General features: G+C 35.1%; 1 protein-coding gene across 7 annotated transcripts in view; it reads left to right on the plus strand.

Annotated features, from left to right (window-relative positions):
• GSK3B (glycogen synthase kinase 3 beta) overlaps window positions 1–13883 on the plus strand; it is a 203063-nt gene that overhangs the window by 142757 nt on the left and 46423 nt on the right. The window lies entirely within an intron of this gene.

The following is a 13883-nucleotide window of genomic DNA, read 5'->3' on the forward strand; positions in this document are numbered from 1 at the left end:
ATCACTAAAATGTATATAAACTGAATAAAAGCATAAAAATGTGTCTATTTTTGCTAATCATGTACTCTCTTCTAATAATCTGCTGAGTGCATAGGAAATGCTTGTATTTATTCCATATATAAATATTTATAATACGAAAGAATGAAGATTTCTCTCTACAAGTAGACCACTGATAGAAACAGAATTTTGACTTATGGGTTTAATGTAATTTTATTTACTCGGCCTGTCAACACCTTTATTAACCACACTAGATTCAAAATATTATGTTAGAATTAATGTTGTTTCTTAAGAATGGTAGGGCTGAGATTTTAATTGAGTTTTGAAATGTAATTTTTAAAAGTTTTTAATATTTGAGATCTTAAGCTCCTACACCTTTTAAAAAATCCAGTGTCTGTATATTTAGACCACTAGATTGGTTCATTCTACGGTTACACTTTGGCCAAAGCAACACTACCTACTGTCTTTTGGGCTTCGTTTTTGATTTTCCAAATATTTCATAGAAGTGTAAAGTTGAATATCTCCTTGGAGGTCATGTAGTCCAATCCTCCATCCAATGAAAGAATCTTCTTAGTTACATTGCTGACAGATGGTTTTTCAGTGTTTTCTTAAATACTTCCAGCATTAGATTCTGCTTTGGTATCCAGCCTGTACTATATCCAGACAGCTTGAATTTGGTTTTTATTGTGCTGAGCCGTAGCTCCTCAGTATCTTTTACCAGTTCTATGCAGAACTACGATTAAGTTATTTTAAAATCCTTGTACTTTTTTCTATAAAAATATTACTTTTGGTAAAGTGATTTTGCTAGATATCAGTGTGTGGTTGAAAAAAACCACTGTGTGATCAAGAATCTTCCTTACTATCCATGTAATTGCTTATGCTTTGCACCTGTGACCTCTCTGGTATTTGCAGTCTTTTTTGGTAACCATCTTTTAGTTTCAATTGAACCTCTAACCTTTGTTTAACAGATCTGCTTCCTTCCTGATTCCCACACTACACTCAGATCTAAGTTCAGACAGTTTGATCTCTGTGTTTTCTAAAATTAATTATTCAAATTAATGTTCTATTACAGGGGTTTGGCAAACTTTTTCTGTAAAGGGCTAGATAAAATATTTTAGGCTTTGTAGGCTAAAACACAAATCGAGTATCTATAGAGATTAGTTATATAACAAAAGAGAAAATAAATTTCCGCAAATTTTTCATTGATGAAATTCAAACTGTAATAGCAATTGAGTGCAATTTTTTAGTAATACAAGTCTACTAATTAGAACAATGGAGTTCTTTTCTTGGGCTACTATAACATTTCTCTTAATTGGAGTTCAAAGTTAATGTTTCTTATCATCAAATTGATTGCAAATCATTATCTGTAAAATCACTTCGTAGTTCATAGGCCTTACAGAAACAGAGATTGGGACATAGTTTGCTGACCGTTGCTCTGGTACAACCATTAAGCTTTTCTTGTATCCCCAGGCTTTCACTTGATGTTTTTGAGCTTGCCAAACTATGATTCTCTGGGCATATTGCCATTCTTTGTCATATATGTTTAGCTTATTAGAATTGTGTCATTTGTCTACTGATTATAGTTTAGAATTTTGTGATGATTTATTGTCATTAATTTTAATTCATACGTGATAGAAATGAAGTTGCTCATGAGGCTAAGTGGGCATCTGTGATAAGTCCATATCGTACGCTTGCCATCATATCTTATAAACCTTTAAGTGTAGAGCTTTTTTCACCACTTTTTGTCAGCCCTGTAATTCAATTTTCTGCTATTATTGGTTTGTGCTTATTTAATAGATTTTAGTGGAAATTGTCGATTTTTTATTCCTGGTTTAAGACTTCATATTCATTAGGGCTTATTTGTTGTAAGTTGGTCTATGGTCAGTTTGTAGTAATAGACCAAATCTGAAACAAAACACTTTTTTTCGTTTATATGTTATCTTGTCATCTTGCATTTATCCTTAAGGAACACAGTCATCACTCAAATGTGGTTTCAAGATCACTGTCTGTAGATGTTTTGAAGGTGATGTGAGATAATGGAATTAGCATCACAGGGCACTTTGGGATATCCAGCTTCTTGGCCTTTTACAGTCTTAAGCATGGCTGCCCAGGATAGATGAAATATCAGCACTAGTTTACCACCCATTTGGTGATCTGAAGTTATACATTATATTAAGGTTGTTAGACATTGTGTTGTGATGTGTATGTCTGTGTGTAGTATAGCTCTAAATCTTATTGCATGGAGGTTAATAAACATTGTGGGGGTTTTGTATGTGTGTTTAATAGAACTCTAAATCTTGTTGATTCTATATATCTTTTCCTTAAATATTGAATATCTGTAATGTTTCATTGACATAAAAATTTATACCTAATTCTGATGTAACTGGTCAGTTTTCCTGATCTAAGTTGTAAATCAGAAAACAGAAGTTGTGTAGGTTAGCTTTCAAAGTTAAATGTTATTAATTTAGATTTTAAACAAATATTATCTTTACTGCTAACCATGAAAGGTGCTCAGAGGTGCCCAATTCAGTTCTCAGTTTTTTTGAGATAATAGTCATGAGCTCTTAATCCTTATGGTAAGTAGGGAATTCTTTTTTTTTAAGATTGGAACTTGAGCTAACAACTGTTGTCAATCTTTTTTTTTCCCTGCTTCCTCCCCGCCCCACCCCAGCCCCAGTACACAGTTGTACATTCTAGCTGTGGGTCCCTCTAGTTGTGACATGTGGGGCACTGCCTCAGCATGGCCCAACGAGCAGTGCCGTGTCCGCACCCAGGATCTGAACCGGCGAAACCCTGGGCCACCAAAGCAGAGTGCGCAAACCCAACCACTTGGCGATGGGGCCAGCCTGGGAATTCATGTTAATCTGTTCTTTTCCTTTTCTCCCTTGAAAACCTCAGGGGGATTTCTCTAGAGTATCTGGAAGCAGCTGACCCTTAGTAAAATAGATACTCTTCTCTCTGAATTTGAGTTTATGCAAAAAATGAGCAATTATAGAGCAAACTTTATGAATTTTATATGTGGTGGACTTCCCTCGTTATTTTATAAACTTTCTGAGCAGGGACTTTGTTTTATTGTTATGTTGTAGTATGCAGGGGCACAGAATGGAATTGGAAGGCATGAAAAACAATTTCTAAGTATGAAGAACACAACTTTCTGAGGTTGATTTCATATATAGGATTATCAGTCGACATTTTGTTAGGCCGCTTAATCTCTGAATATCAAGAAAATGCTTGGATGTTCAAAGCATTTGTAAAAAGAGAAATTCTGTTAGGGATTTCTCAGATATAAGATTTTTATTTTAATTCTTCTTTAACTTGCTAGTTATAATAACCTCAAGAATTATCTGGTGCAGGTTTTAGATACCTGGTGAAAAATAAAACGTTTTGGGAGAAACTCTACCAGGAATTTCACAAACATAGTAGGTTCAGTGACACACTGTTGTCCTTTGGCATTTCTGCCATCAGTCATAGTGTGTAGTTGTTTAGAAGAGAGAGTCTTCTGAAGGTTTGGAGAAGGTAGTATTTTTTTATGGTGATTACTTTTTGAATGATTATGTATGCTATAATTTTATATGCTCAGTGCAGAAGACTGAGAAAGCATGCACAAACTCACAAATACCAACAAAAGAGAAAAACCAATGATGTACTTCTATAAATATTTTGATATACTTTTCTATGCATATATATATGTTTGAACAAAAATGCCATCCATCTGTTTTGTAGACTTTTACTAAATTATTAATTGTATTTCAAGGCTGGCCCAGTGGCATGGTGGTTAAGTTCATGTGCACCGCTTTGGCAGCCTGGGGTTCCTGAGTTCAGATCCTGGGCACAGACCTATGCATGCTTGTCAAGCCATGCTATGGCAGGTGTCCCACATATAAAATAAAGGAAGATGGGCATGGATGTTAGGTCAGAGCCAATCTTCCTCAGCAAAAAGAGAAGGATTGGTGGTGGATGTTAGCTCAGGGCTAATCTTCCTCACACAAAATAATAATAATTAATTGTATTTCTCACATGAAGAAGTATGTTTTAACTAAGTGACTTTTTAATGACTGCATAGATTCCATTGTATGATTACATTCTGAATTACATAATTCTGAAAAGAATAATATTATTAAGGTAAAATATAAATATATTATTGCCTTTGAATGATATATTCGGCTTCTCAAATCTAAAGATTTGGTCATTAACTTTCATTTTATAAATGACAAGTATCCCCTAAATTTCTCAAATAGATTGAAGTTGAAGCAGTCTAGGAAGTTCTAGACCTGGGAATTTGTAGGTTTTACTAGTAGGTTTTTTTTTTCCCCTTCCAAATTTTAAAACATAAATTTCAAGTAAGGAAAGGTGAGCTTCAGTCTAGAGTTCAATTTCTGGATTAAAATACCACAAAAGTAAAAGTTTAAAAGAAACCAACCGTTTCGTAGAATTTTAAGTTTTAAATGTATTAATATTCCTAGAGATGTACTTTCATTTATTCCAAAAACATTTACTTAAGCTTAGTAATAATTTAACCATTGCTTTCTAACGGAAGAATTTTAGGGCAGAAGTAGTCAGGCTCTCACTTCTTGATGATAGAATTTCAGTATAGCTTTCATAGTTTTAGTAACTAGCCTTTTAAATTTGGATGTATCTCTTTTAGAAAAACGTGACATTAAACTTATAGATACTTAAATTATTTGCAATATTAAAATTGTTATAAGGCAATTAAAGTTACTTAATTTCTCTTGTTAAACAACTTTACTAAACTACTTTTTAAATTTCTCTTGGCAATTATTGCACAATTTACATTTCTGTGTAGATAGCTCTTACACAAGTAACAGCTATTAAAATCTTATCTATGGCAGAGACTTTAAGAAATTTGAAAGTAGAAAACAATAAGATGCAAATAATCTTTTTTTTTTTTTTTTGAGGAAGATTAACCCTGAGCTAACATTCACCACAAATCCTCCTCTTTTTGCTGAGGAAGATTGGTCCGGAGCTAACATCTGTGTCCATCTTCTTCTACTTTATATGTGGGACGCCTGTCACAGCATGGCTTGACAAGCGATGTGTAGGTCCACACCCAGGACACAAACTGGCGAACCCCAGGCTGCTGAAGCAGAGTGTGCCAACTTAACCACTACGCCACCAGGTCGGCCCCCAAATAATCTTTTGATTATGTTATCACAGCTCCGTAAATGGACTTCATTTCTTATGATGCCTATCAGTAGAAAAGATTGAGAAAGGAAAAGATTTAGCAGTGGAGAGTGGGATTAAGGGGAGAGGGGGAAAGGAGAGAATTTGCACTTTTTACTGTTTGGTCATGTTGATTTCTTTTAAACAATCATATCTTTTTGCAGTCATGGAAACTATGAGAAAATAGATGTTTTCAATTGTTTTGTGCTGGAATCTTTTGTTAGTAAACAAATGAAAACAGTTATACAGAGTTGAGAACCCACATTCTGTTACAAATATTGGTCTAAATAATTGTTTTCCTGACCTTCCAATTTGACCGATGGCTGTTTGCAGTATAATTTAGACAAAGAGAGGAGTGATTACCTGGCTCCTCAGAAGTCTACATTCAAAATTGGGAAACTACTGCTAATCATAAATAAAACAAAAGGTCCCACTGAGTGAGACCTACTCTACCCCAGGCACTGGGCTAAGCACTTTATGTACGTTATCACATTTCATCCTTATGTTAATCCTAGGAATAAGAAGATGAGGAGGATGATTACGATGATTATCATTACTACAACCATTGTATCCGGGAGGGGTTGGATGGTGGGGAAATCCTATCTGATTCCTCTTTAGTCAATTGGTGTCCTCCATTCATGGAATTTTGTAGCTCTGGGAAAAACAGTATGATCCGTAATGTCAACTTGATAGCCAGAACGCATTGAGTCATATTTACTAAATGTTAGTATTAAAAAAATGGGACCACTGACTAAAGGAAACAGCCCCTAAATCTTACTGTAATGAATATACCAAATCAGTTTGAGATGTCTTTGGACTAGGTTTAATTGTGCTTCATCTAAAGCTATCAAGGTTATAATAATGGATTCCTTTGCTTTCAAGTGCAGTTCAACCTTATTTTCACCATCTTTGTTTAGCAAACATTGTAGATTTTCAGTTATCTTGTCCCCATATAATGTTCAATGCCTGTGTGTGTGTGCACTGCTCTCCTTTCCTGGCTTAACATTTTCACTATCAAACAGTCTCTCAGACAGAGGTCTAAGATATTTTTAATTAAATCAAAATTTAATAAATATAAAATACTTTTTTCCTCTAAGTTTTTTGATGGATTCATGATATATCTTTGCTAACATGCATGTGGAAATGTGGTGACATTTCTTGTGCATACTGTAGAGCTTGTGTTGTTAACAGACTGCAGTGACAACATATTAAACTTACTATCTCCTCTTGCCACTCCCCAGGACATGTAAGTACATCTCATTATACGTTGTGGTAAAGATTTTTACTATATACATATATTGATGTAATGTGTAAACAAAATATTTGATTGATTCATTCTTATATTATTATTTAAATTTTCCCATGTTAATTACTGACTAGAGCAGCAACTTTTAATAGCTTTTGGATCATGGACCACTTTGAAAATCTGTTCAAAGCAGTGGACTCCCCTCCAGAAAAATGCATACATGCCAGAATTTTGCATATACTTTCAGATGATCCTTGGGCTTTCTGAAGCTTATCCAGGAACCCTAGGTTAAGTATCCCTATACAAGTGCAAGGAATTATGGTTACGATTTGTAGTAACTGCCTGCAGTATCGGTATTACACACACAGTATGTCAGCATTTTCTAAATAAGTGAATGATTAAAGGAGGCATTAAAATAATTGTTTTAATGTAGTAACTACTTACCTGCATTGTTACATTAATATGATGTTTTCCATAGACCAAAAGAAACATCACTTTTAACTTACTGCTATGAAATTGGACTGGCTCTGCTTTTACTCATACTTGGTTAAATCTCTATATACTTACAGGTCTGTGTGCCCAGGCATGGAAGAGTGCTTTTCTGGCAGTGTGGCCCAGTTTAGCTTTTGACTAGAGAATAATGGCTTCCATTTGAAATCTTTAGTTTCCTCCAAACAAGCAGTGTAGAATGATTTACCAAGTTCCCAGTGTATATTTTATTCGTACAAAGAAACTTTTTTCACACAAAATGAAGTTTCATGACATTGTCACCTCAAAACTGATTTACGGATAGTTAAATTTTAGGACCTGTGTCAAAAGACTGTCTATAGGATTACTCTTCTTGGGATATAATACCCTTTATTTATCAACTGCAGATTCTTCTGCACAGTTTCATTTTGTTTGCTTGATCTCAGGGTCCTGGTTTAATACATTATATTTCTTAGGAGTAATCTAAAAAATGTCAAGAGGCAGGTGAGGGGTGGGACTGGGGCAGAAATCTGCCAAGTTAGCGGCATTTATAATCTAGATCCCGATTTCAGAACCTGTGTTTTAATGAGTCGTCTCTGCTTCCTTTTATAGCAAAAGGATAGAAATTTTGAGCAACGATTCTTAAGAGTTAAGTGGTGGAAAAAATATAAAGAAACACTGAATCTTGTAGAGGGGCATTTATAGTTTGTAAAAGCATACCGAGTGCTATTTCATATTTATACGTATCATAGAAGGAAGACGTGAAGAAAATCTTGGCTTGTGATGCTCCAAAGAACTATGGTGTTAGTGATTCCCAAAGCAAGAGCTCGGTGATGTTTAAAATGTTTACATGTCTCAAAAGGGGGTGTAGTTTTTAAAAGTTTGGGAAATAGTGTTGTTTTTTTTTTTTAACCCAAGAGATTCTGACCCTCCTCCCTTTTCTATTTTATACTCCTTCTTTGAGCATACCACTTTGGCAGAGACTCACCTAGGAAAAAAGATCTTTTGACGCCTGTGAATATGTATCAGCTAAGAATGACTTTTTCACTTTATGTTGAACAGTTGGCGTAATCAAAACAAATAGTCACCTTTTTTGGGGGAAGGTGGGGACTGTTTCCAATTGTAAAATTTTAATCAGAAAGAAAAGAGTGAAAGTAAGAATAAAGTTGGAGGAGTCATACTTCTCATTTTTGAAACTCATTACACAGCTGCAGTAATCAAGACAGTGCATATACAATAGAATAGTATTCAGCCATGAGAAAGAAGGAAATCTTGCTATTTGTGACAACGTGGATGGACCTTGAAGGCATTATGCTAAGTGAAATAAGCCAGACAGAGAAAGACAAATACTGTGTGGTATCACTTATATGTGGAATCTAGAACAAAAGTCACAGTTACAGAAACAGTAGAAAAGTGGTTGCCAAGGGCTGGGCTGTGGGGGAAATGAAGAGGCTGGTAAAGTGAACAGACTTTCGGCTATAAGATGAATAAGGTCTGAGGCTCTAGTGTAAAACATCTATAGTTGGCCACACTCTACGTTATTTAATAGAAATTTGCCAAGAGAGTAAAAGGTAAATGTTCTCACCGATAAAAAAAAAAGATAAAAATGTCAAGTGATGGATGTGTTAATTAACTAGATGGTAGGAATCGTTTCACAATGTATATGTGTATCAAATCACTACAATATACACTTTGTATGTCTTACACTTTTATTTGTCAATTATACCTCACTAAAGCTAAAAAAAATATATATATATATATACTACTGTCATGAGCATAGCCATATAAATCAATGGAATAAAATTGAGAGTCCAGAAATAGACCTTTAGATTTATGGTCAATTGATTTTTGACAAGGATTCCAAGGCAATTCAGTGGGGGAGGAATAGTCTTTTAAAAAATGATACTTAGGCAACTAGATATCCATATGTAAAAGAATGAAGTTGGATCCTTACCTCTCAGCATATACAAAAATTAACTGAAAATGGATCAAAGACCTAAATGCAAGAGGCAAAACTATAAAACTCTTAGAATGAAACATAGGTGTAAATCTTTGTGACCTTCAGTTAGCTAGCGGTTTCTTAGATATGACACAAAAAGCACAAATGACAGTAGAAAAAATCGATATACTGAACTTCATCAGAATTAAAAACTTTTGTGCTGTAAAGTACACCATCAAGAAAGTTAGACAACAACCCACAGAATGGGAGAAAATTTTTGCAAATCATATATCTGATAAGGGACTTATGTCCAGAATATATAAGGAACTTTTACAACTCAACAATAAAACGACAGCTAAATTGAAAAATAGGCAAAAGATCTGAATAGACATTTCTCAAAGAAAACATACAAATGACCAGTAAGCAAAAGAAAAGATGCTCAATATCATTAGTCTTTAGAGAAATGCAAATCAATACCATAATGAATACTACATCACATTCACTAGGATGGCTAAGATGAAAAGACAATAACTAATGTTGGTGAGGTCGTGGAGAAATTGAAACTTTCATACATGGCTAGTGGGATTCTAAAATGGTGCAACCCAAAATGGTTTGGCACATCCTCAAAATATTAAACATAAAGGTACCATATGACCTAGCAGTTCCATTCATAGGTAAATACCTCAGAGAATTGAAAACGTGTCCACACAAACACTTGTACACAAATGTTTATAGCGGCATTATTTATAGCCAAAAAGTGGAAACATTTCAAATGTCCACCAGCTGATGATTGGGTACAGAAAATGTCAGACACAAAAGGCTACATGTTACGTGATTCCGTTTATATGAAATGTCCACATCTGTAGAAACAGAAATTAGATTAGTGGTTGTCAGGAGCTGGGGGTGTGGGAATGAGAATGACTGCTCATGGGTACAGAGTTTCATTTTGGGGTGATGAACATGTTATAAAATTAGATAAGTGATGGTTGTACACCTCTGAATATACTAAGAAGCCACTGAATTGTATACTTTAAAGGGGTGAACTTCATAATATATGAAGGATATCTTAATAAAGCTGTTAGTAAAAAAAAAAAGACAAGAACAAGGGCATCCACTTTGGAACTGTTGATAAGGTAGGTTTGCTGTTTCCACTGTGTTTTAAGGAAGGCAATAAACTCTGACCATTGTTTTGCGTAGTACTTGAGAGGACTTCTCATATTTTTACCTCCCAGCCCCTGACCCTCAAAAAGAGAAGGGGAACAGATCAAATTAAGTGACAGATGGCACAAGAAAGAATGAGTGGAGTAGGGCATGGACTCGTAAAGGGACCCTCTTATACTAGTTTACCCTCCCTAGGCTGAATAAATACTTTAAATTAGCCAAATTTAGTTGTGTTCAAATAACATGACAACTTGCTGCTCCTTTCTTCCTTTTCTTCACTGAAGTTCCTAATTGCATTTTAAGACCGCTGCTTGCTATATAGCGTTTTGCTCCTTGCCTTTTGGAAATCAGAGGAAAACCCTGAGAAAGAAACATTGCACCACAAAAAAAGGTTTTTAATACCAAAATTTCAATCATATGTTAAAGGGAAAGGTAAAAATTGATAAAATCTGCATGTGTTGAGAGTTAAGTATTTTAGCTACCTTCCCATATCTAATAGATTTAAAAAAGAAAAACCTGTAAATTGTAGGGAACTACCAGAGGGAACAACATTTTATATTAGTCCTCTGAAAGTGAAAAGTATAGTATAGTAGTGATTCCAATGCCATTTTAGAATACTGATATTTTGAAATAGAATTGCTCAGTGATGTGTTTTCTAGTTTTCTAATTAGAAAAATCTATCAAACTTATGGTATAGGCAGCCAACCTGACAATTATCCAAATTGGATAAATAGTTCTTTTATGCAGAGAAGAAATGAAAATGGTTAATTATTCAACCATGCTACATATAATCTCTCTTGCCTCTGTGTTACACAATTTTTATCCCCTGATTTAAAAAGCTTTTATTGAATTCAATATATATATAGGCCTGGCCATGCATCCTTTTAGTCTTTCAGGGTGCATATCATGTTAAACTATCTGTGTTGATTTAGTGAACAGTTTTTGTTGGGTGCTGGGCTAGGGTCCTTGCCCTCATGGAGTTCAGAGACTGAGGGGAGGAGAGGAACAACTGAGGGCAATAGAGTAAGGCAGATAATATCCCAGATGTTATGCCCAGAGTAAGGCAGATAGATGTCTCAGGCAGGAGCGTTCTATTTGGAGGTAGTACTATCTGGAAAGGCTTCATAAGAGAAATAACTCTTGAGCTGAATCTTGAAACATGGAAAGGTATTCACCGTTTAGGGAGAGGAAGGGAATGGAGAATGTATGTGTGAATTTGGACAAAGATGCTTGGTGAAATCAGATGTATTATGTGTTTCTTTGTGGTTTGAGCTTACGGTTCCAAGTGGTGGGGTTAGAAGAATGAATTTACTAGGAGAAAGAAGGCTGGAACTATGGGCAGTGACCAGACTACATTAGCATACAGGCAGTTGGAAGCCACCATAGAATTTCAAGCAAAGGAGTAACGAATTTATAATAGGATTTCTTTTACTTCACCCCTGGTTTTAAAGGCTGCACATACAGCTCTATTGCTGAAGTTTGGCGACCTCTGGTGTTGAGCTATTAAAAAGCAGGGTTGTGAAAGAAATACTTGTATTTCATAGCTTTCGTCAGATGATTCTTGGCTTTGTTTTATTTCTTTGAAGAACTAAATCATAATTCCTGATTTGATATTTATCAGTGTCTGGATAAATGTGTGACTAAATGAGTGAAAAAATGTTACAAGAAACGTAGATGGGACCAGGTACAAATGAAATGATTGATTTAATCATAAGGCCTGAACAGCATATCCAAAGGGATGTGGCAGGCTGATCTCTGATTCTTTGAATCTTTCCACCCCCCACCTCCCATGATGTTCCATAATGGTGAACCAAAGAAAAGGTACTTTTTTGCAATAAATGGAAAGGTCTTGTTCTAATAATAGATAACTGAGAAAACATACTCTTCCCAGTGGTGTGATAATCTTTAACATCCTATCTCCTTTTTATTGTGTGAGATATCATACTTACAGAAAAGTTCTTAAAACATTTGTGTGCAGTTTTATGTCCTTTAAGTCATGGAGAAACTCACTTTTTAGGAGATCCAGAAATAAGTTTAAAGAAGTATGTAAAAACTTTTAGTCTAAAAGTTTGAAGGAAAATTGGATTTCCATCTCTTAAAGTTTAAGAGAACACTGGGGCTGGCCCCGTGGCCGAGTGGTTAAGTTCACGTTCTCCGCTTTTGGTGGCCCAGGTTTTCGCTGGTTCGGATCCTGGGTGTGGACCTGGCACCGCTCATCAGGCCACGCTGAAGCGGCGTCCCACATAGCACAACGAGAGGTACTCACAACTAGAATATACGACTGTACTGGGGGGCTTTGGGGAGAAGAAGAGGGGAAAAAAAGAAGATTGGCAACAGATGTTAGCTTAGGTGCCAATCCTTAAAAAAAAAAAAACAAAGAAGAAATGTAGAGAACATTTAAAAAAAATTTAAGGGAACGCTAAGACTTGTTTTTTGTCAGAAATGATGAGATCCATCTGAAACATCCTTTTTAATCTATAAAATAAAAAAGTTCAATTATATGATTTCAAAGTTTCCAAATGTATAATTCAGCTAGAGTAAATCAGGTAGAAATATACTCTGAACATAATACAAACTTAAAACGTAAAGGTATACTCAGAGGTAGAAATAGCATAGTTGATTTGTTAAAATGTCTTATGTTTGTGGTGTTGATTGCAGATGGTAATCTTTGCTCTTCATAATCTGTCACTTGTTTATCTTTCAGCCTTTAATCTTGCCATCCACCCATTATCCAATCCTTATTCTCTGTTAGCACTCAGCCTTTACAGTTAGCCAAAATCATACTGTTTTCCACTTCATACCTAGGTTGCATAGAATGATGTACTTCTCACTCATTTGCTTCCCAGATTCCTCAGGTCAAATCAGCTCTGGTCTCTCCTCCAGAACTCTTTCCTGAGTTTCTTCCTCACTCCAGTGCAGTGTAGCACTTTCACCTCACACACAATCTATGGTTATTTTGTTATACTGATCTTGACTGATTGTAGTTGATTTATGTATAAGTCTCTGCCCTAGAGCTGCTTGAGCATAGGAACGCAGTAAGTGTTTTAAATGAGTGAATGACTTAAGAGGCTGAAAAAAAATTTTTAAACGCCTCTTGAATTATGTCCTACTTCTGCATTCTTACATTCCTTTCCGTCTTAAATCATAACTTTGCTTTCTTAAAGACTGTACATATTATATATAAAATAATTCTAATTTTAGAGTTTGAAGACTCTGATACTTTTAATACTAGCCTCAAAATAGCAATATTTGAAGGGTTAACGTATGGTTGTTTTCAGTGTAGTAAAGGCATCACAAATTACAAAATGGTCTATTTTACTTTTTAAGTCAACTTCATAGAGATGTAATTTACCTACAATAAAATGTAGCTGTTTTAAGTGAACAATTTAATGAGTTTTGACAAACATATATAACTACCATCCTGGTCAAGAATTCCATCACCCCAAAGTGTTCCTGTGTAGTGCCTGGGGTGACCAAACGGCCCGGTTTGCCCAGGACTGAGGGTTTTGCTGCCATAATCCCAGGCAAACCAGACAGTTGATCACCCTTTTTGTGTCCCTTCCCAGTGACCATTGGTCTACTTTCTGTCACTACAGATTAGCTTTTCCTGTTCTAGAATTTCATATAGTATGTTTCTTTTTTATCTGACTTCTTTTGCTCAACATCATGTTTTTGAGATTTATCCATTTTGTTTCTTGTATCACCTATTTTATGATGAATTCTATTCTCTTATATGAATATACTACAATTTGTTTATCTGTTCCTTTGTGGATGGCCATTTGACTTGTTTTTGGCTTTTAGCTATTAGGAGTAAAGCTGCTATGAATGTTTGTTTACAAGTATTTTTGCAAACATATGTTTATATTTCTCTTCAATAAAAAGCTAGGACTG

The sequence above is a fragment of the Equus przewalskii genome, chromosome 18, assembly GCF_037783145.1.
Source record: "Equus przewalskii isolate Varuska chromosome 18, EquPr2, whole genome shotgun sequence".
NCBI lineage: Eukaryota > Metazoa > Chordata > Mammalia > Perissodactyla > Equidae > Equus > Equus przewalskii.